The sequence below is a fragment of the Balaenoptera ricei genome, chromosome X (genome assembly GCF_028023285.1).
Source record: "Balaenoptera ricei isolate mBalRic1 chromosome X, mBalRic1.hap2, whole genome shotgun sequence".
In the NCBI taxonomy this organism is placed as follows: domain Eukaryota; kingdom Metazoa; phylum Chordata; class Mammalia; order Artiodactyla; family Balaenopteridae; genus Balaenoptera; species Balaenoptera ricei.
In genome coordinates, this window is record NC_082660.1 from 1,439,924 (window position 1) to 1,467,190 (window position 27,267).

Consider the following 27,267-nt stretch of genomic DNA (forward strand, 5'->3'; position numbering starts at 1 on the left):
TATTAGTCATTTTAATTGGAGTTTGGACATGTAGGAGGAAGTCACAGTCTTGATAAGATTCTGCTCTGTGGGTCAGCCTTGGGGGATGGGCAGCTCCTCAGGGGAGGAGAAGGTGGAAGACATCCTGAGGGGAGGAGATTCTGCTTGTAGGGATGGGAGGCAGGTGAGAGCAGTCATCTCCTCTCTCATCCACCTAACACATTTTGCTTATTTGTAAGGCAGGTCCTGGGAGGCGTGGACAGCCTCCCATTGGAAACTCTTCCTGCTCCCAGGGAACATCCATTGCACTAGGAGGGATAAACGGTGAACAGAAAAAAGAAATGAAGAACTAAAGAATCTGATATGGGGACTTCCCTGGTGACACAGTGGTTAAGAATCCTCCTGCCAATGCAGGGGACACGGGTTCAAGCCCTGGTCCGAGAAGATCCCATATGCCGCAGAGCAACTAAGCCCATGTGCCACAACTACTGAGCCTGTGGCTCTAGAGCCTGCAAGCTACAACTACTGAGGCCACGTGCCACAACTACTGAAGCCCATGCACCTAGAGCCTGTGCTCCGCAACAAGAGAAGCCACCGCAATGAGAAGCCTATGCACTGCAACGAAGAAATGAAGAGTAGCCCCCTCTCAACACAACTAGAGAAAGCCCACACATAGAGAAGCCTATGCACAGCAACGAAGACCCAACGCAACCAAAAAAGAAATAAATAAATAAAATAAAATTTAAAAAATTAAAAAAAAAAAAGAATCTGATATGTGTCTTGAGAAAGTAAACAGATGGTGGGAGAGGTCCCTGTGAATGGAAAAATCAAAGAAAGTCTCTCTGAGGGGGTGACATTCATCTTGAAGCCCAAGAAAGAATGAACACCCAGGAAAGGAGCATAGGAGACCATTGAGGACCAGTGGGTTAAAGAACAGAAAGAAGCTTGGTGTGCCTGAGATGAGTAGGGCAGGTGAGAGAGTGGGGTGAGATGGAGAGACTGAGGCCCCAGAAGATCACACTGGGTCTTGGAGGATACGGTGGGGAGATGGAGAGTTTAGAGTCTGTGGCATGGAGGTGAGGCTGTGCGGTTGGAGGTAAGGCTGTGAAGCTGGAGACGCAGCTGCCTGGAGTATGAGCTGGAGGATGGTAACAAAAGGTAGGATGCTTAGGGGACTAAGGCTGTGGTCCAGGTTCATCATGTGCCTGGGTCTGGGCTGCTGGCTGCCGTGATGGGGATAATTGGACATGCCTGTCATGGATAGAATTAGCAAAGCCTAAAAATGTATTGAATATGGGGAAGGAGGAAGAATCAAGCTTCCATGTTGGTTTGAGCAACTGAATGATGCTATTTACAAGGATGAGTTGTATGGACTAAATTGTGTCCCTCCCCCAAAATTCCTATGTTGAAGCCCTGCCCCCCAATGGGATGGTGTTAGGAGGTGGGTGTTTGGGAGGTGATTAGAGGTAGATGAGGTCTTGAGGGTGGAGCCCCCATGATGGGATTACTGACGTTATTAAGAAGAGAAAGAGACCAGATCTCTCTCTCCACCATGTGAGGACACAGCAAGAAGGATGCCATGTGTAAGCCAGGAAGAGAGCCTCGCCAGGAACTGAATCTGCCCACACCATGATCTTGGACATCTAGCTTCCAGAACTGTGAGAAAATAAATTACTTCTGTTTAAGCTACCCACTCTCTGGCATCTTGAGCTAAGACATTGAGGTGTGGTGGACTTTTGTTGGTTTTGCCTTATCCAGAGGCAGTGCAGCTGCCTTTCTTTTGGTGAGCGACCCTATTCTCTCTGTGAAGGGTTCTTCCACCATTAATAATATTAGTCATGGATGACTTATACTTGATGACTCAAGTCTTCTGAGAATCTTTTGGTCAGAAAATGGGATTGGGACCATCCGTCCCACTTAAGTGTGTCTAAATCTATTAAAATAATCACACTGATGTGTTGGTGACCATTGGTGCCTGATGTTTCTCTTATATCCAGAAAACAGGAAGGTACAAGGGCCAATCACAGATGTGATCGGACAGGGAGATGATTTGTCAACAGAAGACCCCACCATATGGGAAGGTGGGAGACTTGTTGAAGGTGTCTATTTGCCATCTGGGTTCATCTTGGGAGCCACCTGCATCTGAATTGTCATATTTGACTGTCAGAGAGTCAACTACCAGGATCCACCTGGGAGGTCATATCATCCCTTACCCAAAAGAGTGATGCTTGCTTTGTGGACAGAACGTGTTGTAAAATTTCCCCAATATTCCTCTACTGTGAAATATTCCTGCCCCGAGACAGACTAATGATCTCAGTGGGGCGTAACCCTGAATCATTTTCTCCATTTCTGCATATACTGTGCAGGTGAAATAATTATCCTTCCACACTCACATGTCATCTTGTTATATCAACTACACACACTCATACGTGGTGCATGATTCAGGCAGATTCACATGATAAGCGTATTAGATGTTTCACCTACCGGCTATTGGGTTGAAATCCCCTTGAGTGGAGTAGATCATACTTGATATTTTAACTAGTTTTTAAGGTCTGTATTTTCACTGGAAGGTCGAGCTTCTCTTCCAACTTCATTCTTGTGGGCAGAATTCGCCTTCTTTTTAGATGTGGTACATATATACAATGGAATATTACTCAGCCATAAAAAGAATGAAATAATGCCATTTGCAGCAACATGGATGGACCTAGAGATGATCAGACTAGGTGAAGTAAGCCAGACAAAGACAAATACCATATGATATTGCTTCTATGGGGAATCCTAAAAAAAAAAAAAATGATACAAATGAACTTATGTACAAAACAGAGATAAACCCACAGACATAGAAAACAAACTTATGGTTACCAAAGGGGAATGGGTGGGGGAGGGATAAATTAGGAGTTTGGGATTAACAGCTACACACTACTGTATATAAAATAGATAACCAACAAGAACCTACTGTATAGCACAGGGAACTCCACTCAATATTCTGTAATAACCCAAATGGGAAAAGAATCTGAAAAAGAATAGATACATATATATGTTTAACTGAATCACTTTGCTGTACACCTGAAACTAACACAACATTGTAAATCAACTGTACTTCAATTAAGAAACAAAAAAATAAAAACAACAACAACAAACAATTAAAAAAAAAATTCCTCTACTTTTAAAGGGCTTCTCTGATTAGGTCAGGCCCACTCAGGATAATCTCCTTCTGATGAACTCAAGTTAACCCATAGCTACACTGTCACAGGAGTGACACCTATGGTGCTCAGAAGTCCTGCTCACACTGCAGGGGAGGAGATTACACAGGGTGTGTGCACTAGGGAACAGAAGTCTTGAGGCCACCTTGGAACGCTGCTTACCACTGCCCCTTCCTACCCAGCATGGGCCTCTGGGGTCCCAGCATATCTCCACATGAACACACCTGAGATCTGACAGGTGCCTCATCAGATTTCTGGGGCACGTCCAGATCCACTCACAGAGACACCCTCCCTGGTCTATAAAGGGGTTCCATGAGCTCAAGGCAGAGGCAAGGTTGCACAAAGCAATCGCATTTTCATGAAATTGGATTTCTCTACTTTCTAAAAGGCACGTGTAAGTCTTTTTTTTCTTCCCCCAAGAGTAGGAGTTCTCAAAATACCTCTTACAACACAACACAAGTTTGTGTTAGCTTTAAACAAGCACACCCACTCCATCTCCCCCTCCCCCCCATCTGGGCTCAAGAATTCTTCCTCTTCCTCTCGAGCCCTGATCATCTGCCCAGTCTGACCCCTTTCCCCACAACACACTCTTTGAATTATGAGGCCCTTTATCCTCAATTCTCCCGAGATGAAAAAGTGACAATCAATTCATTTGGCCAGTCAACGCATGGGAATCCTCATTTACCCATCACAGCTTTGCAAACTCTATGTGACTGAGTGTAAGGTGGCCTTGCTGCCTTCTCCCCACCTGTCGGGCAGCCTCACAGCAGCTGAGATAGAGCACGGGGTCAATTCAAGCCTGCCTTTTCTAGGAGAGATTGAGCTTCTACCTTCCAGGGACTAACCAGTAAATTCCAAAGAGCCTTGTGCAGTTTTATTGGGCTTCCCTGATTATCTCACACCAGTCAGAATGGCCAGCATCAAAAAGTCTACAAACAATAAATGCTGGAGAGGGTGTGGAGAAAAGGGAACCCTCCTACACTGTTGGTGTGGATGCAAATTGGTGCAGCCACTATGGAGAACAGTATGGAGGTTCCTTAAAAAACTAAAAATAGAGCTACCATATGACCCAGCAATCCCACTCCTGGGCATATATCCAGAGAAAACCATAATTCTAAAGGATGCATCCACTCCTATGTTCATAGCAGCACTATTTACAATATCCAAGACATGGAAGCAACCTAAGTGTCCAAGGACAGAGGAATGGATAAAGAAGATGTGGTATATTCCAGGAATGCAAGGATTCTTCAATATATGCAAATCAATCAACGTGATACACCATATTAACAAATTGAAGGAGAAAAACCATATGATCATGTCAATAGATGCAGAGAAAGCTTTCGACAAAATTCAACACCCATTTATGATAAAAGCCCTGCAGAAAGTAGGCATAGAGGGAACTTTCCTCAACATAATAAAGGCCATATATGACAAACCCACAGCCAACATTGTCCTCAATGGTGAAAAACTGAAACCATTTCCACTAAGATCAGGAATAAGACAAGGTTGCCCACTCTCACCACTATTATTCAACATAGTTTTGGAAGTTTCAGCCACTGCAATCAGAGAAGAAAATGAAATAGAAGGAATGCAAATCGGAAAAGAAGAAGTAAAGCTGTCACTGTTTGCAGATGACATGATACTATACATAGAGAATCCTAAAGATGCTACCAGAGAAGTACTAGAGCTAATCAATGAATTTGGTAAAGTAGCAGGATACAAAATTAATGCACAGAAATCTCTTGCATTCCTATACACTAATGATGAAAAATCTGAAAGTGAAATTAAGAAACCACTCCCATTTACCACTGCAACAAAAAGAATAAAATATCTAGGAATAAACCTACCTAAGGAGACAAAAGACCTGTATGCAGAATATTATAAGACACTGATGAAAGAAATTAAAGATGATACAAATAGATGGAGAGATATACCATGTTCTTGGATTGGAAGAATCAACATTGTGAAAATGACTCTACTACCCAAAGCAATCTACAGATTCAATGCAATCCCTATCAAATTACCAATGGGATTTTTTACGGAGCTAGAACAAATCATCTTAAAATTTGTATGGAGACACAAAAGACCCTGAATAGCCAAAGCAATCTTGAGAACGAAAAATGGAGCTGGAGGAATCATGCTCCCTGATGGCAGACTATACTACAAAGCTACAGTAATCAAGACAGTATGGTACTGGCACAAAAACAGAAATATAGATCAATGGAACAGGATAGAAAGCCCAGAGATAAACCCACGCACATATGGTCACCTTATCTTTGATAAAGGAGGCAAGCATATACAGTGGAGAAAAGACAGCCTCTTCAATAAGTGGTGCTGGGAAAACTGGACAGGTACATGTAAAAGTATGAAATTAGAACACTCCCTAACACCATACACAAAAATAAACTCAAAATGGATTAAAGACCTAAATGTAAGGCCAGACACTATCAAACTCTTAGAGGAAAACATAGGCAGAACACTCTATGACATAAATCACAGCAAGATCCTTTTTGACCCAGCTCCTAGAGAAATGGAAATAAAAACAAAAATAAACAAATGGGACCTAGTGAAACTTAAAAGCTTTTGCACAGCAAAGGAAACCATAAACAAGACATAAAGACAACCCTCAGAATGGGAGAAAATATTTGCAAATGAAGCAACTGACAAAGGATTAATCTCCAAAATTTACAAGCAGCTCATGCAGCTCAATATCAAAAAAACAAACAACCCAATCCAAAAATGGGCAGAAGACCTAAACAGACATTTCTCCAAAGAAGATATACAGATTGCCAACAAACACATGAAAGAATGCTCAACATCATTAATCATTAGAGAAATGCAAATCAAAACTACAATGAGAAATCATCTCACACTGGTCAGAATGGCCATCATCAAAAAATCTAGAAACAATAAATGCTGGAGAGGGTGTGGAGAAAAGGGAACACTCCTGCACTGTTGGTGGGAATGTAAATTGATACAGCCACTATGGAGAACAGTATGGAGGTGCCTTAAAAAACTAAAAATAGAACTACCATATGACCCAGCAATCCCACTACTGGGCATATAGCCTGAGGAAACCATAATTCAAAAAGAGTCATGTACCAAAATGTTCATTGCAGCTCTATTTACAATAGCCAGGACATGGAAGCAACCTAAGTGTCCATCAACAGATGAATGGATAAAGAAGATGTGGCACATATATACAATGGAATATTACTCAGCCATAAAAAGAAACGAAATGGAGGTATTTGTAGTGAGGTGGATGGACCTAGAGTCTGTCATACAGAGTGAAGTAAGTCAGAAAGAGAAAAACAAATACAGTATGCTAACACATATATATGGAATCTAAGGGGAAAAAAAAGGTCATGAAGAACCTAGTGGTAATATGGGAATAAAGACACAGACCTACTAGAGAATGGACTTGAGGATATGGGGAGGGGGTAGGGTAAGCTGTGACAAAGTGAGAGAGTGGCATGGACATATATACACTACCAAACGTAAAATAGATAGTGGGAAGCAACTGCATAGCACAGGGAGATCAGCTCGGTGCTTTGTGACCACCTAGAGGGGTGGGATAGGGAGGGTGGGAGGGAGGGAGACGCAAGAGGGAGGAGATATGGGGATATATGTATATGTATAACTGATTCACTTTGTTATAAAGCAGAAACTAACACACCATTGTAAAGCAATTATACTCCAATAAAGATGTTAAAAAAAAAAAACAGATTAGAAACTCAAGCAGAAGTATCCAAGTACCACAAATAGCCATGACCTAGCAAAAAACGAAACCAGTCCCAGGCTCAGTCCCCCAAATCCTACTCTACAGGGATGAGAGGCAGCATCCACAGTTTCGCTAGTTCTCTGGGCCATTCCGATGCACCTGTAAGTGGGAAAACCATAGCTCTAGTGCCTGTAACATCCACAGCCTCTTCTGAGGGAGACACATGGTTCCCAGTGATGATCCACCTTCAGAAGCTCCTTGGACCAGGTGTACCTGCCCAGGAACAGCCAATCAAGAGTCTGCTTTCTACAAAAGCTTTAAAGTTTTTGTCATTAGTGACACGGGAATAACAGCAGATAGTACAGCCAATCTAAACTGGAACTGGAGATTCAGAAAGGGGTGTTTAATCCAAGGCAGAGGTAAGAAGACAGGGAAGAGGGCAGAGCCAAGAGTAACTGAGTCACATTAATGGCACTGGCGTGGAAGGAAATGCATCCCTTCCGCTGACAGGATAACCTGGTCCCTAAAGTCTCAGAAAGGGTGAGCATCTTTCTGGTACCCTAATACTGTGCTGATCTCTTAGGCCAGGCTGCTCAGATCAGCTAAGCCTGGTTCCTAAGAGAGCATCCTTAGATGTAGAGCCTACATCTTGAAGTGCCCTTGCAACCAAAATAGCTTAGTACGCCAAGTGCCAGGGAGAGCAAAAGATAGATACAGGCATCCTGTGGAGAAAAAAAAAAAAAGATGTGGTATATGTATACAATGGAGTATTACTCAGCCATCAAAAAGAATGAAATAATGCCATTTCTAGCAACATGGATGGACCTAGAGATTATCATACTAAGTGAAGTAAGTCAGACAAAGACAAATATCATATGATATCACTTATATGTGGACTCTAATAAAAATGATACAAATGAACTTATTTAGAAAACAGAAACAGATTCACAGAACTCGAAATCAAACTTATGGTTACCAAAGGGAAATCGGGGGGCAGGGGAGTGATAAATTAGGAGTTTGGGACTAACATATACACACTACTATGTATGAAATAGATAACTAACAAGGACCTACTGTATAGCACAGGGAACTCTCTAAATATTCTGTAATAACTTATATGGGAAAGAAATCTGAAAAAGAATGTATATATCTATATATAACTGATTCACTTTGCTGTACACCTGAAACTAACACACCATTGTAAATCAACTTTACTCCAATATAAAATTAAAAAAAAAAACACCAGAAAAAACACTCTTGATTGGTGAAAAAAAGTGTCATTTTAACCATTTAAAAACATATGGTTCAGTGGCATTAAGTACAGTCACATGGTTTTGCAACCGTCACTATCACCCATCTCCAGAACTCATCCTTCTTGGAAAACTGAAGGTGTCGCCATTAAACACTCACTCCTCATCCCTCTCCCCCAGCCCCTGGTACCCACCCTCCTACTTTCTGTTGCTGTGAATTTGACTCCTCCAAGGACCTCACAGGAGTGGAATCAAACAGTATTTGTCCTTCTGTGTCTGGCTTATTTCACTCAGCATCATGTCCTCAAGGTTCATCCATGCTGTAGCCTGTGACAGAATGTCCTTCCTTTTTAAAGACTGAATCATATTCCCTTGCACAGATGGCCCACATTTTACTTATCCATTCACCCCTCCATGGACGCTTGGGTTGTTTGCACATTTTAGCTGTTGTGGATTCTGCTGCTATGAAAATGGGTGTGCAAATCTCTCTTCATGACTCTACTTTCAATTCTTTTGGGTGTACACCCAGAATTGGAATTGCTGGATCCTATGGTAATTCTATTTTTAATTTCTGAGGCGCTGCCACACTGTTTCCCGCAGCAGCTGCACCATTTATATACCCACCAACAGTGCACAGGGACCCCCGTTTCCCTACATCTTTGCCAACACTTGTCATTTTCTATTTTTTAAAAATAGTGGCCATCTTAATGGGTATGCTCAATTCCTCTTTACGCTCATATTTTCTTGCCCAAAACTTTTCCCAGCATTGTTCATACCCCTGGAATCTGCCCTGACAAGGAATCTACATTGTTACCTTTTCTGGTCTCTTCTACCATGGAGGTCCATACCACTATGAACACCAATTTCATACAGAATACCAGGGTATCTCCCAGAAGGGGGTTACAGTTAGTATTTATAAGTATCTGTCCTGGTGTTTGACTGGGGCCAGGGGATCGGATAGTTTGGGGCAGAGACAGCGGTGCCCGCTTATCTGTCCATCTGGTCCCCACATTTCCCGGCATGGCTTGGAGGCCACAGGAGCAGTCCTGGTCCAGCACCACATGTGCAAATGTGAGGGGTGTGTCGCCCACCAGTGACCCTCCAGTGTCTCTGTCTTTCCACGTCAGCTAAGGAACTCAGCATTTAGATGATGAATCGTCGGCTAATACCTCTGCATCACCAGGGGCAACACGTTTGTCCTCGAGTTAGATAATCTTTGTTGGGTGAAGCCTCTGGTTAATTTGTTTTACCTGTTGACCCCTTGGAGAACAAGCAACTAATCTCTTTGCCTAATGGATCTCCCAGGGCTGAGAGAACGATGCCTGTGTATTCAAATTTAAATTCTCCCCAAATCAAACCCTGAAGAGGGGATCCTTTCTAACAGCCAATCTAAAGACCTGTCACCTGACTTTGCAAAGAAGATTCATTCTTGGTCGTGCTCTTCAGAAAGCAGAATAAATTAGAGTGCATTTGAAAATCAAGGGGGTTGATGCTCCTTGAAATTTTCCATTTGGGTGGCAGTTGGTGGAATTCAAGTCCTGTCCCACTCCTAGTTTATGCTGATCTTTTTCCTGTATTTGTGCTCTTTTTTTTTTTTTCTTTTCTAATTCTACCTAAAAGTGAGTATCTTACAGGCATTAAAATTGGGTTGGTGTAGATACAACAGAGAACAGTGAGTGACCCAGGATGGGATGACTGGAAACTAGAAAACATGACCACTACTTCCTGCTGGATCCTCCGCTATCCCATGACAGGATAATATATGTCAACCCACAGTTGAGATTTCCTGAATGGAAGCACATTTCTGATTATCACAGGAAAACACATTTCATGACAGGTGGAGGTTTTCATACTGACTTATAAAAATATGGCTGGGGAGTAACCACAAAAGATCTCATAAAACTAATTCTAGTTACATCCAATCTTTCATAAAATCTGCCTGCTTTCCATGCTGGAAACGGATTCTTTCATTTACCTTTGCTGATACTTTGAAAATTTATAAATTTACTTACTCTTACTCACATTTCCCTACTTGTCTTGGGCTACATTTTCCAAGTTCAAAACCAGAGTCAAAGAAAAAGGACGGTTGAAGGAAATTCCGACATCCTGACATCCATCTCTCTTACCCAAAGGCAGAAGCATTGCTAGCCTGATTTTCCATTTGCAAATCAGAAGTTGGAATATTTCTAAGAAAACTGGAACAGAGTAGCTTGGCTCCAGAGGTCAAAATCATAAAATGTCCAAGCATTTATTAAAGCTGGACGACCTAGTCATAATTTTCCAAGCATGCCTCTTGTGATTTAAAATGCAGAATTCTATTGTAGGGGGCGGGGTCAAGATGGCAGAGTAGGAGGATGTGGAGTTTGCATCTGCTCATAACCAGGGCACCTACTAGGCGCTGGTGGGGGACCTCAGACACCTAAGGGGATGGGAGGAATCCCCGCATGACTGGGTAGGATGTGGAGGGGAAGGAGCAGGGGGGATGAAAGGTGGAGGCAGGATGGGACTGGTGTCCCTCGGGGATGGCTGGGGGAGGGGAGAGGAGAGGAGAGGAGGGGAGGGGAGGGGAGGGGAGGGGAGGGGTTCCCACCCTCAGAAAGGCCCACTCATGGCGAGGGGATCAGTGGGGACAGGGAGAGACCTTCAGGGGATTGGAGGATCAGAGGAGAACAAAGCCAGCATCTCCCCTGCCTGCTCGGCCCTGGCGAGCCTGCTGGGGTCCCAGGCCTGAAACTCTGCCCTCTGGAGCTCCCTCTGGCCATGTGTGTCCTGGATCTAAGTCCCCTCTCCCCCAGGGCCTCCTCTGGCCTTTTTTTTTTTTTTGCTGTTGTGGTTCTCTTTTGCTTTGTTGTTGTTGTTTCATTTTCATTTTTTCTAATATATTTTTTATCTTTCTAATTTTATTTTATTTTTTATTCTTTGTTATTCTTCTGCTCTTTTCTGTTTGTTCCTTTTTTTTTTCTTTTGCCACGCCATGCAGCTTGTGGGATCTTGGTTCCCAGGCTGGGGGTTGGGCCTGAGCTCCTGTGGTGGGAGTGCCATGTACAAACTGCTGGACTAACAGAGAACCTCAAACCCCAGGGAATATTAAGCAGAGTGAGGTCTCCCAGAGGTCCTCAACTCGGCACCAAGACCCAGCTCTATCCAACTGCCTGCAAACTCCAGTGCTGGAGGCCTCAGGCCAAACAACCAATAAGACAGGAATATGGCCTGACCCATCAAAAAAAATGAGATGACAAAAAAATATGTTACAGATGAAAGAGCAAGGTGAAAACCTACAAGACCAAATAAATGAAGAGGAAATAGGCAACCTACCTGAAAAAGAGTTCAGAGTAATGACAGTAAAGATGATCCAAAATCTCGGAAAGAGAACGGAGGCATGGATTGAGAAAATACAAGAAATGTTTAACAAGGACCTAGAAGAACTAAAGAACAAACAAACAGTGATGAACAACACAATAAATGAAATTAAAAATACACTAGAAGGAATCAATAGCAGAATAACTGAGGCAGAAGAACGGATAAGTGAGCTGGAAGATTAAAATGGTGGAAATAACTGCCAGGGAGCAGAATTAAGAAAAAAGGATGAAAAGAATTGAGGACAGTCTCAGAGACCTCTGGGACAACACAAAACACACCAACATTCAAATTATAGGGGTCCCAGAAGAAGAAGAGAAAAAGAAAGGGTCTGAGAAAATATTTGAAGAGATTATAGTGGAAAACTTCCCTAACATGGGAAAGGAAATAGTCAATCAAGTTCAGGAAGTGCAGAGAGTCCCATACAGGATAAACCCTAGGAGAAACACACCAAGACACATAGTAATCAAACTAACAAAAATTAAATTAAAAAAAAAAATATTAAAAGCAGCAAGGGAAGAGCAACAAATAACATACAAGGGAATCCCCATAAGGTTATCAGCTTATTTTTCAGCAGAAACTCTGCAAGCCAGAGGGAGTGGCAGGACATATTTAAGGTGATGAAAAGGAAAAACCTACAACCAATATTACTCTACCCAGCAAGGATCTCATTCAGATTCAATGGAGAAATCAAAAGCTTTTCAGACAAGCAAAAGCTAAGAGAATTCAGCACCACCAAACCAGCTTTACAACAAATGCTAAAGGAAATTCTCTAGGCAGGAAACACAAGAGAAGACCCACTAAAACGAACCTAAAACAATTAAGAAAATGGTAATAGGAACAAATATATCAATAAGTACCTTGAATGTAAATGGGTTAAATGCTCCAACCAAAAGACCTAGACTGGCTGAATGGACAAAAACAAGACCCGTATATACGCTATCTATAAGAGACCCACTTCAGACCTAGGGACACATACAGACTGAAAGTGAGGGGATGGAAAAAGATATTCCATGCAAATGGAAATCAAAAGAAAGCTGGAGTAGCAATACTTTTATCAGATAAAATAGACGTTAAAATAAAAACTGTTACAAAAGGCAAGGAAGGACACTACATAATGATCAAGGGATCGATCCAAGAAGATATGACAATTATAAATATTTATACACCCAACATAGGAGCCATCTCAATACATAAGGCAAATGCTAACATCCATAAAAGGGGAAATCGACAGTAACACAATAGTAGTAGGGGTCTTTAACACCTCACTTACACCAATGGAGAGATTATCCAAACAGAAAATAAATAAGGAAACACAAGCTTTAAATGACACAACAGACCAGATAGATTTAATTGATATTTATAGGACATTCCACCTGAAAGACGCAGAATACAATTTCTTCTCAAGTGCACATGGAACATTCTCCAGGACAGATCACGTCTTGTGTCACAAATCAAGCCTTGGAAAATTTAAGAAATGTGAAATCATATCAAGCATCTTTTCTGACCACAATGCTACGACATTAGAAATCAATTACAAGAAGAAAACTGTAAAAACACAAACACATGGAGACTAAGCAATATGCTAATAAATAACCAATAAATCACTGAAGAAATCAAAGAGGAAATAAAAAAATTCATAGAAACAAATGACAATGAAAACATGAAGACCCAAAACCTATGGGACGCAGCAAAAGCAGTTCTAAGAGGGAAGTTTATAGCAATTCAACCTCAACTCAAGAATCAAGAAAAATCTCAAATAAACAATCTAACCTTACACCTAAAGCAACTAGAGAAAGAACAACAAGAAAAAAAAAAAAAACCCAAAGTCGGTAGAAGGAAAGACGTCATAAATATCAGAAATAAATGAAATAGAAATGAAGAAAACAACAGCAAAGATGAATAAAATTGGTTCCTGGAGAACATTATCAAAATCGATAAACCTTTAGCCAGACTCATCAAGAAAGAAAAGGGAGAGGATTCAAATCAATAAAATTAGAAATGAAAAGGGAGAAATTATAACTGACATGACAGAAATACACAGGATCACACGAGACTACTACAAGCAAATCTATGTCAATAAAATGGACAACCTGGAAGAAATGGACAAATTCTTAGAAAGGTATAACCTTCAAAACTGAACCAGGAAGAAATAGAAAATATAAACAGACCTATCACAAGCAGTGAACTTGAAACTGTCATTAAAAATCTTCCAACAAGCAAAAGTCCAGGACCGGATGGCTTCACAGGTGAATTCTATCAAACATTAAGAGAAGAGCTAACACCTAACCTTCTCAAACTCTTCCCAAAAATTGCAGAAGAAGGAACACTCCCAAACTCATTCTACGAGGCCACCATCACCCTGATATCAAAACCAGGCAGAGATACTACAAAAAAAGAAAATTACAGACCAATATCACTGATGAACATAGATGCAAAAATCCTCAACAAAACACTAGCAAACAGAATCTAACAAAACATTAAAAGGATCATACACCATGATCAAGTGGGATTTATCCCAGGGATGCAAAAGATTCTTCAATATACGCAAATCAACCAATGTGATACACCATATTAACAAATTAAGGAATAAAAAACATATGATAATCTCAATAGATGCAGAAAAAGCTTTTGACAAAATTCAACACCCATTTATGATAAAAAAAAAAAAAACTCTCCAGAAAGTGGGCATAGAAGGAACTACCTCAACATAATAAAGCCCATATATGACAAACCCACAGCTAACATCTTCCTCAAGGGAGAAAAGCTGAAAGCATTTCCTCTAAGAGCAGGAACAAGACAAAGATGTCCACTCTTGCCACTATTATTCAAAATAGTTTTGGAAGTCCTAGCCACAGTAAGCAGAGAAGAAAAAGAAATAAAAGGAATATAAATTGGAAAAGAAGAAGTAAAATTGTCACTGTTCGCAGATGACATGATACTATACATAAAAAATCCTAAAGGTGCCACCAGAAAACTACTAGAACTAATCAATGAATTTGGTAAAGCTGCAGGATACAAAATTAATGCACAGAAATCTCTTGCATTCCTATACTCTAACAAAACAAAAGATCAGAAAGAGAAATTAAAGAAAGAATCCCATTTACCATTGCAACAAAAAGAATAACATACCTAGGAATAAGCCTACCTACACAGGCAAAAGAACTGTACTCAGAAAACTATAAAACACTGATGAAAGGACTCAAAGATGACATAAACAGATGAAGAGATATTCCATGTTCTTGGATTGGAAGAATCAATATTGTGAAAATGACTATACTACCCAAAGCAATCTACAGATTCAATGCAATCCCTATCAAATTATCAATGGCACTGTTCACAGAAGTAGAACAAAAAATTTTACAATTTGTATGGAAACACAAAAGACCCCAAATAGCCAAACAATCTTCAGAAAGAAAAATGGAGTTGGAGGAATCAGGCTCCCTGACTTCAGACTATACTACAAAGCTACAGTAATCAAGACAGTATGGCACTGGCACAAACACAGAAATATAGATCAACGGAACAGGATAGAAAGCCCAGAGATAAACCCACGCACATATGGTCACCTAATCTATGACAAAGAAGGCAAGAATATACAATGGAGAAAAGACAGTCTCTTCAATAAGTGGTGCTAGGAAAACTGGACAGCTACATGTAAAAGAATGAAATTAGAACAGTCCCTAAGACCATACACAAAAATAAACTCAAAATGGATTAAAGACCTAAGTGTAAGACCAGACACTATAAAACTCTTAGAGGAAAATATAGGGAAAACACTCTTTGACATAAATCACAGCAAGATCTTTTTTGATCCACCTCCTGAAGTAATGAAAATAAAAACAAAAATAAACAAATGAGACCTAATTAACGTAAAAGCTTTTGCACAGCAAAGGAAATAAACAAGACATAAAGACAACCCCCAGAATGGGAGAAAATATTTGCAAATGAAGCAACTGACAAAGGATTAATCTCCAAAATACACAAACAGCTCATGAAGCTCAATATTATATATAAAAAACAAAACAAAACAAAAAACCCAATCCAAAAACGGGCAGAAGACCTAAATAGACATTTCTCCAAAGAAGACATACAGATGGCCAAGGAGCACATGAAAAGATGCTCAACATCACTAATTATTAGAGAAGTGCAAATCAAAACTACAATGAAGTATCCCCTCATGCTGGTCAGAACGGGCATCATCAGAAAATCTACAACCAACAAATGCTGGGAAGGGTGTGGAGAAAAGGGAACCCTCCTACACTGTTGGTGGGAATGTAAGTTGGTGCAGCCAGTATGGAAAACAGTATGGAGGTTCCTCAAAAACTAAAAATAGAGCTACCATATGACCCACCAATCCCACTTTTGGGCATATACCTAGAGAAAACCATAATTCAAAAAGATACATGCACCCCAATGTTCACTGCAGCACTATTTACAATAGCGAGGACATCGAAACAACCTAAATGTCCATTGACAGATGACTGGTTAAAGAAGATGTGGTACATATACAAAATGGAATACTACTCACCCATAAAAAGAATGAAATTGGGTCATTTGTAGAGATGAGGATGGACCTAGAGTCTGTCATACAGAGTGAAGACAGAAAATAATTATCATATATTAATGCAAATATGTGGAATCTAGAAAAATGGTACAGATGAACCTATTGGTAGGGCAGGAATAGAGAAGCAGATGTAGAGAACGAATGTTTTGACATGGGGGGAAAAGGGAGGGTGGGATGAATTGGGAGATTAGGATTGACATAAATACACTACCATGTGTAAAATAGGTAGCTCGTGGGAACCTGCAGTATAGCACAGGGAGATCAGCTCGGTGCTCTGTGATGACCTAAATGGGTGGGATGGGGGGGTGGGAGGTCCAAGAGGGAGGGTATATAGGTGTACATATAGCTGATTCACTTCATTGTACAGCAGAAACTAACACAACATTGTAAAGGAACTATATTCCAACTTAAAAAATACATGTAATGTTTGATTAGAAAAAAAATAAAATGCAGAATTCTAGATCTTTAAGCTAAAATTTTTGGTTTGAAAAGATACATGCACCCCAATGTTCATAGCAGCATTATTTATACAATAGCCAAGATGTGGAAGCAACCTAAGTGTCCATCAACAGATGAATGGATAAAGAAGATGTGATACATATATACAATGGAGTACTCCTCAGCCATAAAAAAGAATGAAAATTTGCCATTTGCAGCAACATGAATGGACTTGGAGGGCATTATGTTAGTGAAATAAGTCAGACAGAGAAAGACAAATACTATATGATATCACTTATATGGGGAATCTAAAAAAATACAACAAACTAGTGAATATAACTAAAAAGAAGCAGACTCACAGATATAGAGAACAAACCAGTGGTTCCCAGTGGGGAGAGGGAAGGGGGAGGGGCAAGATAGGGGGAGGGGATTAAGAGGTACAAATTACTATGTGTGAAATCAATAAGCTACAAGAATATATTCTACAGCACACACAGGGAATATAGCCAGTATTTTTTAATAACTACAAATTGAGTATAACCTTTAAAAATTGTGAATCACTATATTATACACCTGTAACTTATATAATATGGTACAGCAACTATACTTCAACTAAAAAAATAAACAAAAAATTTGAAAGAGTGACCTTTTCCTTTCTAAATAACTGATAGAACATTTTGGGAGTATGCCTCAATATGCAAAGTTGACGGGAAATGCCAGGTTGGATTGATTACAAATAAAAACCAAAACAGAGTTTTCAGCCTCTATTAGGTTCTGGAGTTTTCTGCACAGATTTAATTACCTGGAAATATGCCCACCTCCTTGTTTTTCTACTGTGCTCAGACTAATGTTGGCCCTCAGCGGGGACCATCTTCTATCTGTGAAAGCAGGAGGATGGGGGCTTCTGTCCATGACTCTCCAGTGCTGTGATGCGTGCCTGCAAACCCACAGCCATGAGCTGCACAGCTCCGGGAAAATGAACCTGGTGTCTGCCAAACTCATTTACAACAAAAACAATGCACCAAGTCACCTATTAGAAGTTCCCTGAGTGTGAATTTGGTGCAGGCATAAGCTTGTTCAGAGAATTTTAAAGGAAATTTGATGAAAGATAAAAAAAAAAAACCCTTCAGAGCTTCAGACAGTTCTGTGAAACAGATTCTGATTTGCAAAACTTGGGCAGTGGCTCAGAGGAGCTGGGACATTTGCCTCAAGAGTGCTGAGTATTATGTAGACAACAAAAAATATTTGAATTTTCCAGATAGGAGCACAGATGGGAAGGGTTCTCCAGAGAATAAATGAAATCCCACCAACCGTCTGAAAAATCAACCAATTTCCTAGAGCCCTCATTATACCCCTAGGGAACTAGACATCACATAATAATAAAGCTTGCATCTTTCCGTAACAGGTAACATTGAGCTAATTTACTTGCATAATTAAGACAAATTGCTCGAGTTGGATAAACCAGCAATCCAGAACTCCCGTTACAAGGCAGAACCTCCCAATCCTATTTGCATAGTCACTGAAGTTTTTAAAGAGCACCTCCTCTGTCCAAACTCTCTATATTATCAGATGTGCAGATTGCAAATATTTTCTCCCATTCTGCAGAGATATTGTCTCTTTGCTGTGTGCTTTGTTTCCCTTGCTATGCAGAAGTGTTTTTAGTTTGTTGCAATCCCATTTGTGTATTTTTTGCTTTTGTTGCCTGTGCTTTTGGTGTCAGATCTTTGAAATCATTGCTGCCAAGAAACTCTTCCCATGTGTTTTCTTTTAGGTGTTTTAGGCTTTTCAGATGGGATGCTGAAGTCTTACCACATTTTGAGTTAATTTTTGTGTATGGCATGAGATAAGGGTCCAGTTTCATTCTTTGGCATGTGGATATCCAGTTTTCCCAACACCGTTTGTTGACGAGACTGTCCTTTCCCCACTGTGTGTCCTTGGCCCCCTTGTGGAAGGTCACTTGATGGTCTATGCATGGAACTCAAGACTGAGTAATGGGTAGACCATTCTCCTGTGGCCAGACACAAATGGGCAACGGGATGCCAGAAATTTCCACATGGTCCTTGAACCCATGTCTATAATTGAATTCACTAAGTCCCGCCCCCAGATCCTCCCCAATCTCTCCATCCCTGTCTTACCTGCCTGGACCCAGGAATCCCAGGCTAACAGCTGAATGTGGCTTTTCTCCACCCCTTCAGCATCTACACTCACCCAGAGTCTTGGCTGTATCTCTCCAACTCCCTCTGTCCCTCCATCACCCAAATCCAGGTTTTCCCAAAGTTTATGCAGGTCTCCCCGCTCTGTGCTTGCCCCCGAGGGGCAAATCCATTCTCTGTAACCATACCAGAGTGGTTTTTCCAGAACGCTCACCACCCACGCCCAAGAGAACCTGGTCCCCTCAAAAAAAAAAAAAAAAACAACCCCATATTTTTTAAAAGAAAAGAACACCTCCTAAAAACTGTCTACTTAATTCAACTTTTTAAAATGTTTCCACAAATAATTTCCCATACAGATTCTGAAAGAACCAGCTTTTACTTTTTTATTTTTTAAAGAAAACTTTTAACATCTTTATTGGAGTATAATCGCTTTACAATGGTGTGTTCGTTTCTGCTGTATAACAAGTGAATCAGCTCTATGTATACATATATCCCCATATTTCCTCCCTCTTACGTCTCCCTCCCACCCTCCCTATCTTACGCCTCTAGGTGGTCACAAAGCACCCAGCAGATCTCCCTGAGCTATGCAGCTGCTTCCCTCTAGCTATCTATTTTACATTTGGTAGTGTATCTATGTCCATGACACTCTCTCACTTTGTCCCAGCTTACCCTTCCCCCTCCCCATGTCCTCAAGTCCATTTTCTAGTAGGCCTGCGTCTTTATTCCCATCCTGCCCCTAGGTTCTTCATGACCTTTTTTTTTTTAGATTCCATATATATGTGTTAGCATACGGTATTTGTTTTTCTCTTTCTGACTTACTTTACTCTGTATGACATACTCTAGGTCCATCCACCTCACTACAAATAACTCAATTGTGTTTCCTTTTATGGCTGAGTAATATTCCATTGTATATATGTGCCACATCTTCTTTATCCATTCATCTGCCGATGGACACTTAGGTTGCTTCCATGTCCTGGCTATTGTAAATAGTGCTGCAATGAACATTGGGGTACATAACTCTTTTTGAATTATGGTTTTCTCAGGGTATGGGATGGCTGGGTCATATGGTAGTTCTATTTTTAGTTTTTTAAGGAACTAAACTATTTTTAGGTTTTTAAGGAACTAAACTATTTTTAGTTTTTTAAGGAACCTCCATACTGTTCTCCATAGTGGTTTTATCAATTTACATTCCTACCAACAGTGCAGGAGGGTTCCCTTTTCTCCACACCCTCTCCAGCATTTATTGTTTGTAGATTTTTTGATGATGGCCATTCTGACCAGTGTGAGGTGATATGTCATTGTAGTTCTGATTTGCATTTCTCTAATGATTAGTGATGTTGAGCATCCTTTCATGTGTTTGTTGGCCATCTGTATGTCTTCTTTGGAGAAATGTCTATTTAGGTCTTCTGCCCATTTTTGGATTGGGTTGTTTGTTTTTTTGATATTGAGCTGCATGAGCTGTTTGTATATTTTGGAGATTTTTCCTTTGTCAGTTGCCTCATTTGCAAATATTTTCTCCCATTCTGAGGGTTGTCTTTTCGTCTTGTTTATGGTTTCCTTTGCTGTGCAAAAGCTTTGAAGTTTCATTAGGTACCATTTGTTTATTTTTGTTTTTATTTCCATTTCTCTAGGAGGTGGGTCAAAAAGGATCTTGCTGTGATTTATATCATAGAGAGGGGCACTCTGTCCCCTCGGAGAATGGGGGACGTTGATGGTTCCCAGAAGGCTCGGAGAGCTGGGCGTGGCAATCACAGCAAGGGCTTGGGTGGCGGCAGGGGCAACAGGGCTGGCTTTGGGGCTCAGCCCCCCTAACGTGACCTCGGGACCGCCGGCTCACCGGGGCTGAATCACCTCCACGTACGGAGCGGGGGGGGAGGGGCACTGTCTGTTTTTTGGGTTCTTGGCTTCTTCTCTGTTCCTTTTGATTTGTTATCTGTATGGTTCTTTCTTTGTCAAATGAGCGCCTTATCCTCTTTCTTGGCTTCATTGTGGGATTCTTCCCAGTGGAATAAACCAGGCTTCTTAGGAGTGTGTGGAGGCATGTTGTTCATGGTTGCTTGGCCATTTAAAGATCACCCATCATGTCAGGCATGGCTTTCTTTGGTGGCCGGCGTGGTGGCGGAAGTGGTGACATTTCTTGTTCACTTTAAAAAATGTTTTTATTGAAATATAGTTGATTTACAATACGGTGCTAGTTTGAGGTGTACAGCAAAGTGATTCAGTTATCCACATATATGTATATATTCGCTTTTAGATCCTTTTCCATTAAAGGTTATTACAAGCTTCTCCTTCACTTTTAAACTTGGTCCTTGGGGGTTCCAGTCCTATTTGGGGAGGGTCTCCTGTGAGCTCCCCAATCAAGCCTTGGGACTGGGGGTAATGGATGCCCACCGTGGTTTTCCAGCACCCTCAGAGCAAAATGCAAAGACCACTGTCTCATGACCCTGATGGGTTCTGCCTTTAGAATCCTCTTGATTTCCTGCTAGCTCAGTGCTTTAAGAAGATGTCTTTACATAGCAAGACCCGGCCAAGGGTAGCCATGAGGAAGGGACCCTGCCCTCAGGACCGGAACGTTTCCACACCAGCATGACACACTTAAGTTAGTTGGTGAAGGATCCCACTTTTGCAGCGCGGCAGATGGACCCCACTCCTAGGATTTATCCCAAAGAGTTGGAAATGTACATCCACAGATGTTTAGAGCCACTTTATTCACTGCGTCCAAACCCCTGTGCACACAAAGCCCACCCACCCATGGCTGGCTCCAGGTGCCAGGCTGGAATCAGACCCCCAGAAGTTATTCATCTTATAGCCAAAGGTTTGTACCTTTTGACCACCGTCTCCCCACTTGTCCACCCCCAGCCCCTGGCAACCACTGTTCTACTCTCTGTTCTGCGAATTGGAGAATTTTCAGTCCCTCACATAAATGCTATCCTGCAGTATTTGTCTTTCTGTGTCTGGCTTATTTCACTACACAGAATGCCTTCCAGATCCATCCATGTTGTTGCAAACGGCAGGGTTTCCTTCTTCTTTTTTAAAGGTTGAATGATATTCCATTATATGTACATACAGATTGGGGTGTTTTAATGCACGTTCCGGAGCTGAGAAGCCCTCACAATCCCAGTGGACGTCTGAGCTATGATCAAACGAGTATAAATCCTGTTTCTCCAGCACATTCTTTCCGGAAGTGTGTCTCAACCTCCACTTTATTTCAATTGTCTGCCCTCACTTGCCTCTTGCTTCCTGTTCAGAATTCAAACTACATACTTAATATGAGCTAAAGAATGCACAGATTTATAGTCAGGACATAATGAAAAAAAAAAAAAAACCTGTTGAAACTCTGCACTCTGGACAAAGCTGCCACTTTCCCTGTCCTCCTGGGTGAAGAGAAAACAGTGGCATAAAATACAGCTGATTCAAATCGCACACAAAGCCACGTGGCAGCCACTTCCACACCACGGCCTCAGCGAACGTCCGAGGACCTGGAGCGACCTGGACGTGGCACTGGGTACACTGGCACTTTTGTCTGCTGGAAAATGACAATGACATCTGGGTGAGATGGGACGGGGCAGGAGAGGGAAGTGTTTAAACGTCAGTGGGTGTTTAAAAGGACATGTATGTGCCAGGAGTGACGGTGGGCGTTTCTTACTGCTGGCCAGCAAATGCAGACGTGATTAACTCAGTTATTATCGCAGGGGGAGGTGAGATCTGCTGGGGGAGTAGGAAGGGCCGGGGAGGGGCACAGCGGGGACAGCATCCATCACCATGAGAGCCCCTGACGTTACGGTGACAGCCTTGCCGTGCCAGCGAGGTCCTCTTCCTGAAGTCGGCTGTCATTTTTCTAATATCGATCATTTCTGATAAGTTGTGTATATTGTGTGGCTGTTTGGAGGAGTCATTAAAAATAATCAGCAGCTTCTGCCCTTGACGAGTTGAAGGTTTTGGAAGATGTCAAAAGGAAGGGGAGATCGTGGAAATGTGTATTTTACTCCAAATAATACAAAATTAAAAATTCAGAGCAAAGTGAACTATAAAGAGAGAGCTTTCGTCCGTATCCCAGATCCCTTTATAAAATTTAACTTTGCTGAATGAATGAATGAATGAATGAATCTGGCTAGATAAAGCATATGTTTAAATTAAAAAATGGTTTGCTAACATCCGGGAAGAAAATGATGAAGAAATTTGCCATTGCCAAAACAGGATAAAATTTAGCCATGGTGCCTGTGCGAAGTCAAAATGGAAACACGGATCAGAAATCTGTGTTCTAATTGTGGAAAAGAGAAAACATGTAGACAGTATTTTGAATGTTCATGTCGAAGTCGGGAGTAAAGCAGGGAGCAGAGTGGGTCCTGATGCTTGAAGATAAATTTTGTGTTGTTGTTTAAATTTCAACCAGCACAAGTACATCCATCGACAATGCTCTCTGTGCACTGCTTTGATATTCGGTGTCCCTTGGATCTACATAAACAGAAGGCTGGCCCCCACTTGTAAACACTAACTGAATGCCCGTCATATACTACGTGCCATTCTAGGGTCTAGAGCCAGAAATATGATGAAAGATGATCCCAGCAGTCATCTCGCTGGGCAGGCCAAGGTTTAAACAGAGAATCAGAGTGTAGCTCAGACACAACCACACAAAATCTATGGGATGCAGCAAAACCAGTTCTTAGAGGGACATTCATAGCAATACAGGCCTTCCTCAAGAAACAAGAAAAATCTCAAATCAACAACTTAACTTACCACCTAAAAGAATTAGAAAAAGAATGCAGCTCAGTGTATAAAGTGATGGATGGAAGCATAGGCCACAAAAGTAATTAATGAATCCGATCTGGGGGTTCAGGGAAGACTTTGGGGGGGAAGTGACACCTCAGACAGGTTTTAAAACATGAGGAGGACTTCTCCAGAAAGACACCTGGGAGGAGGCTCCTTGGGGTCCTTGCAAGTTTTGGGGTGTAGACTGGATGATGGGGGGTAGGTCAGGAATGAGTGTGGAGGTGTCGGGGAGGGACTGAATTCTGGAATGCCTCTCTTATCAGCATGGTGGTTTTCCATGCCTTCAAACTGTGTTTTTAGAAAGATACTGTTGAGTGGGTTCTACACTGGAGGCTTGGAGGAGATGGGAAACCATTTAGGGAGGTACTGGAATGGTCCAAGACATAAGTGGTGTAGATGGCAAATGCAGACACGAACGTAGCACCAGCCTGAGAGATTGGGATAAAAGTACGTGGGATGCACAATCAATCATTCTTGGAGGGTGACTGGTTATGCAGATCAAGGAGACTTCCAAATCACTAAATGAGGTATTTAAGGGACAGAGAAAGAGGAATACTGCATGATATCACATATGTGTGGAATCTAAAAAATGCCACAAACTAGTGAATATAAGAAAAAGCAGCAGACTCCCAGATACAGAGAACAAACTAGTGGTCACCAGTGGGGAGAGGGAAGGAGGGTGGAGCGAGAGAGGGGGAGGGGAGTAAGGGGTGCAAACTGTTATGTATAAAATAAGCTACAAGGATATATTGCACAACACGGGGAATAGAGCCAATATTTTATAATAACTATAACTGGAGTATAACCTTTAAAAATTGTGAATCACTATATTGTACCCCTGAAATTTACATAATATTGTACAGCAACTCTACCTCAAACAACTTAAAAAAGAAAATCTGGACAGTTGACCACAGGAGGAAAGACGGTTCTGGGCCAGGGAAGAGCAGGAGCAAAGTCTGTGCACTTGTGCCGGGGAAGAGGCTCAGAAAAGGAGGTAAACTGAATGACACCAGCACCGGATGGGAGAGGCAGTGGGGTAGGAGGACGAAGCTTGTGCAGGACAAACAACGCTGGGCCAGTGAGATGCAGACCCTGGGCTGCCTTCTTGTTTCCTGGTGCATAAAGAGTCCCTCCCATGGGGTAAAAGCATAGTGTCCTCATTACCCCGTGGCTCACGTGGATTTATTGTGGTTTTTAGCTGGCTTGCTTCACTGTCTCTGACCATCTGGTAGTAATCGAAACACAGGAATGGAGTCATTATTAAAACTGTCAAGACCATTAACTGTGGCGTCATCTTTCAAGGTCTGAATGGTTTATGGGTACCGGGCTCGGAAACGTTCTAGCCAGCACTCCAGAAACCTGGGGAACTGCAAAGTTATGCAGAGGGGGCAGGAAGCAAACAAAGGGAGAATAACGGACCCAGGTAGCGAGGTGGAAGAGGCAAAGCTCACTTCTGTTTCTCCAAACCCTCCCCAATGATGTGTATGTTCTTCCTTCTTTCCCTTCCAGGTCCCCTAGATCCACATCATAGGGAGACGATCAAAACCCAACGGATAGGGACTTCCCTGGTGGCGCAGTGGTTAAGAATCCGCCTGCCAATGCAGGGGACACGGGTTCAATCCCTGGTCCGGGAAGATCCCACATGCCACGGAGCAACTAAGTCCATGGGCCACAACTACTGAGCCTGCACTGTAGAGCCCATGAGCCACAACTACTGAAGCCCATGTGCCACAACTACTGAGCCTGTGCTATAGAGCCCGCAAGACACAACTACTGAGCCCATGCACCACAATTACTGAGCCTGCGCTCTAGAACCCACAAGCCACAACTACTGAGCCTGCGTGCCACAACTACTGAGCCTGCGCTCTAGAGCCTGCAAGACACAACTACTGAGCCCATGCACCACAATTACTGAGCCTGCGCTCTAGAACCCACGAGCCACAACTACTGAGCCTGCGTGCCACAACTACTGAGCCTGCCTGCCACAACTACTGAGCCTGCGCTCTAGAGCCCGCAAGACACAACTACTGAGCCCATGCACCACAATTACTGAGCCTGCGCTCTAGAACCCATGAGCCACAATTATTGAGCCCACAAGCCACAACTACTGAGCCTGTGTGCCACAACTACTGAGCCTGCGCTCTAGAGCCCACAAGACACAACTACTAAGCCCATGCACCACAACTACTGAGCCTGCGCTCTAGAGCCCGTGAGCCACAACTACTGAGCCTGCGAGCCACAACTACTGAGTCCGTGTGCCACAACTGCTGAGCCCACGTGCCACAACTGCTGAAGCCTGAAAGCCTAGAGCCCGTGCTCCGCAACAAGAGAAGCCACCGCAATGAGAAGCCCGCACACCGCAATGAAGAGTAGCCCCCACTTGCTGCAACTAGAGAAAGCCCATGCACAGCAACAAAGACACAACACAGCCAAAAATAAATAAATAAATAACAACCCAATGGATGGAATCTGGGGCAAATACCAACCTCTGTACTTTTTATAGTTTATTCATCTGGAGATTCTCATTTGCTGAGTTACACTGTAGCAGTTATCACCGAAGGGAAATACACAAACATACTCACATCCACACACCCACACACATGTACATATGCACACGGAGTCTTTGTATTTTTGCAGGATGCTTCTGTTACATTTGTTCCTTTGTTAAATGCACTCCTAAGGTGTAGCCAGTTCGGAATGTCTACAGAAAGTCAGTGGTGTGGAAAGTCGATGGTGTGCAACAACTGTGCCCCATGGGGCAAGACTCAAATGCCAATCTCTTTTCCTTCTTCATTTTCTTGTTTTTGTCTTTTTATTTTTCAAACAAATAGTGGGAGTTACCAAAAACATGCCCTCTGGCCACAGAACCTGTAGATTTATTTTAATATCATAACAGATCTGGAAGAAAATAGTTAAGTTTCAGTAACAGTTCTGAATACGTTGAAAATGTTGGATCATGGGCGATATTTACGGTGGGTTTCTAATCAAATCCATAAAATGTGTTTTGGCCATTGATCAGCAAAGTACATGTGATGTTTCTTCAGCATGGGGTGATATTTTGAGGCTGTACCTGGGGATCTATGTATTCCTCAAGAACGTGTGACTTTTACTTGATCACATGTCATACTCACCCCAGCTTAAAGGCAGCACTAGACCAGAATCCACACACCGATCTCAGCTTGCCTAGCCAGGTAAATTGATAATCCATTTCCATGCTTTCATCCACCATTCTGTTATCCATAAAATGCAGAGACTGGACACACCCATGCTTCTGGTTCTTCTCAGGTCTAACATTCTATTCTTCCTTCCCTTCTTCCTCTTATATTCCTCCTTTTTGCTCCTTTATCCCTGATAGACAACATTGCATTCCTACTAAGTAGGTGCTGTTTATCAGGGCAACTCAACCTTAACTATGCATATGCATGTCCTGGAGATACTGCAAAAATGTGGATTCTGACTGAGTAATTCGGGGTGGGTCCTCTATTCTGCGGGAATGCTGTTAACCTGGGCTTCGTGCTTCCAGTAGCAAGGTGACCGATGACATGATGCTAGATTAACTTTTTCTTTGTGAATAAATATAACACGTAAAAATGAAAACACATTCACGTGATCGGAAACTTTGAGTAGGGAAACAATGCAATGATATTGTAATTGTGTAAAACGAAATGCTGCTAACATTACAGATTTTTTTCATTTAAAAAAATCCTAGTTAGTACAAATATTCTAGAAGATGAATAAAAGATGAATGGCGTCTCACCTCAACAAACTCCAAGCATGAGTCAGAATCTCTTTGTTATTATGAAATAGTCCAAAGTGGTTAAGACTCAGA

General features: G+C 41.9%; 1 protein-coding gene across 12 annotated transcripts in view; it reads right to left on the reverse strand.

The window, feature by feature from the left end:
• Positions 1 to 27,267, reverse strand: part of DHRSX (dehydrogenase/reductase X-linked) — a 337,523-nt gene that overhangs the window by 46,070 nt on the left and 264,186 nt on the right. For 10 of the 12 annotated variants that reach the window (XR_009500312.1, XR_009500319.1, XR_009500314.1 and 7 more), the window contains exons 10-11: positions 2,936 to 2,992; positions 2,464 to 2,757 (exon numbers count right to left, since the gene is read on the reverse strand). The exons of 1 other annotated variant lie outside the window; for it this stretch is intronic. The gene's annotated coding sequence lies outside the window, so the exon portion shown is untranslated. The remainder of the gene's footprint in view (positions 1 to 2,463; positions 2,758 to 2,935; positions 2,993 to 27,267) is intronic. One more of the 12 variants, XR_009500317.1, reaches the window with a different exon arrangement.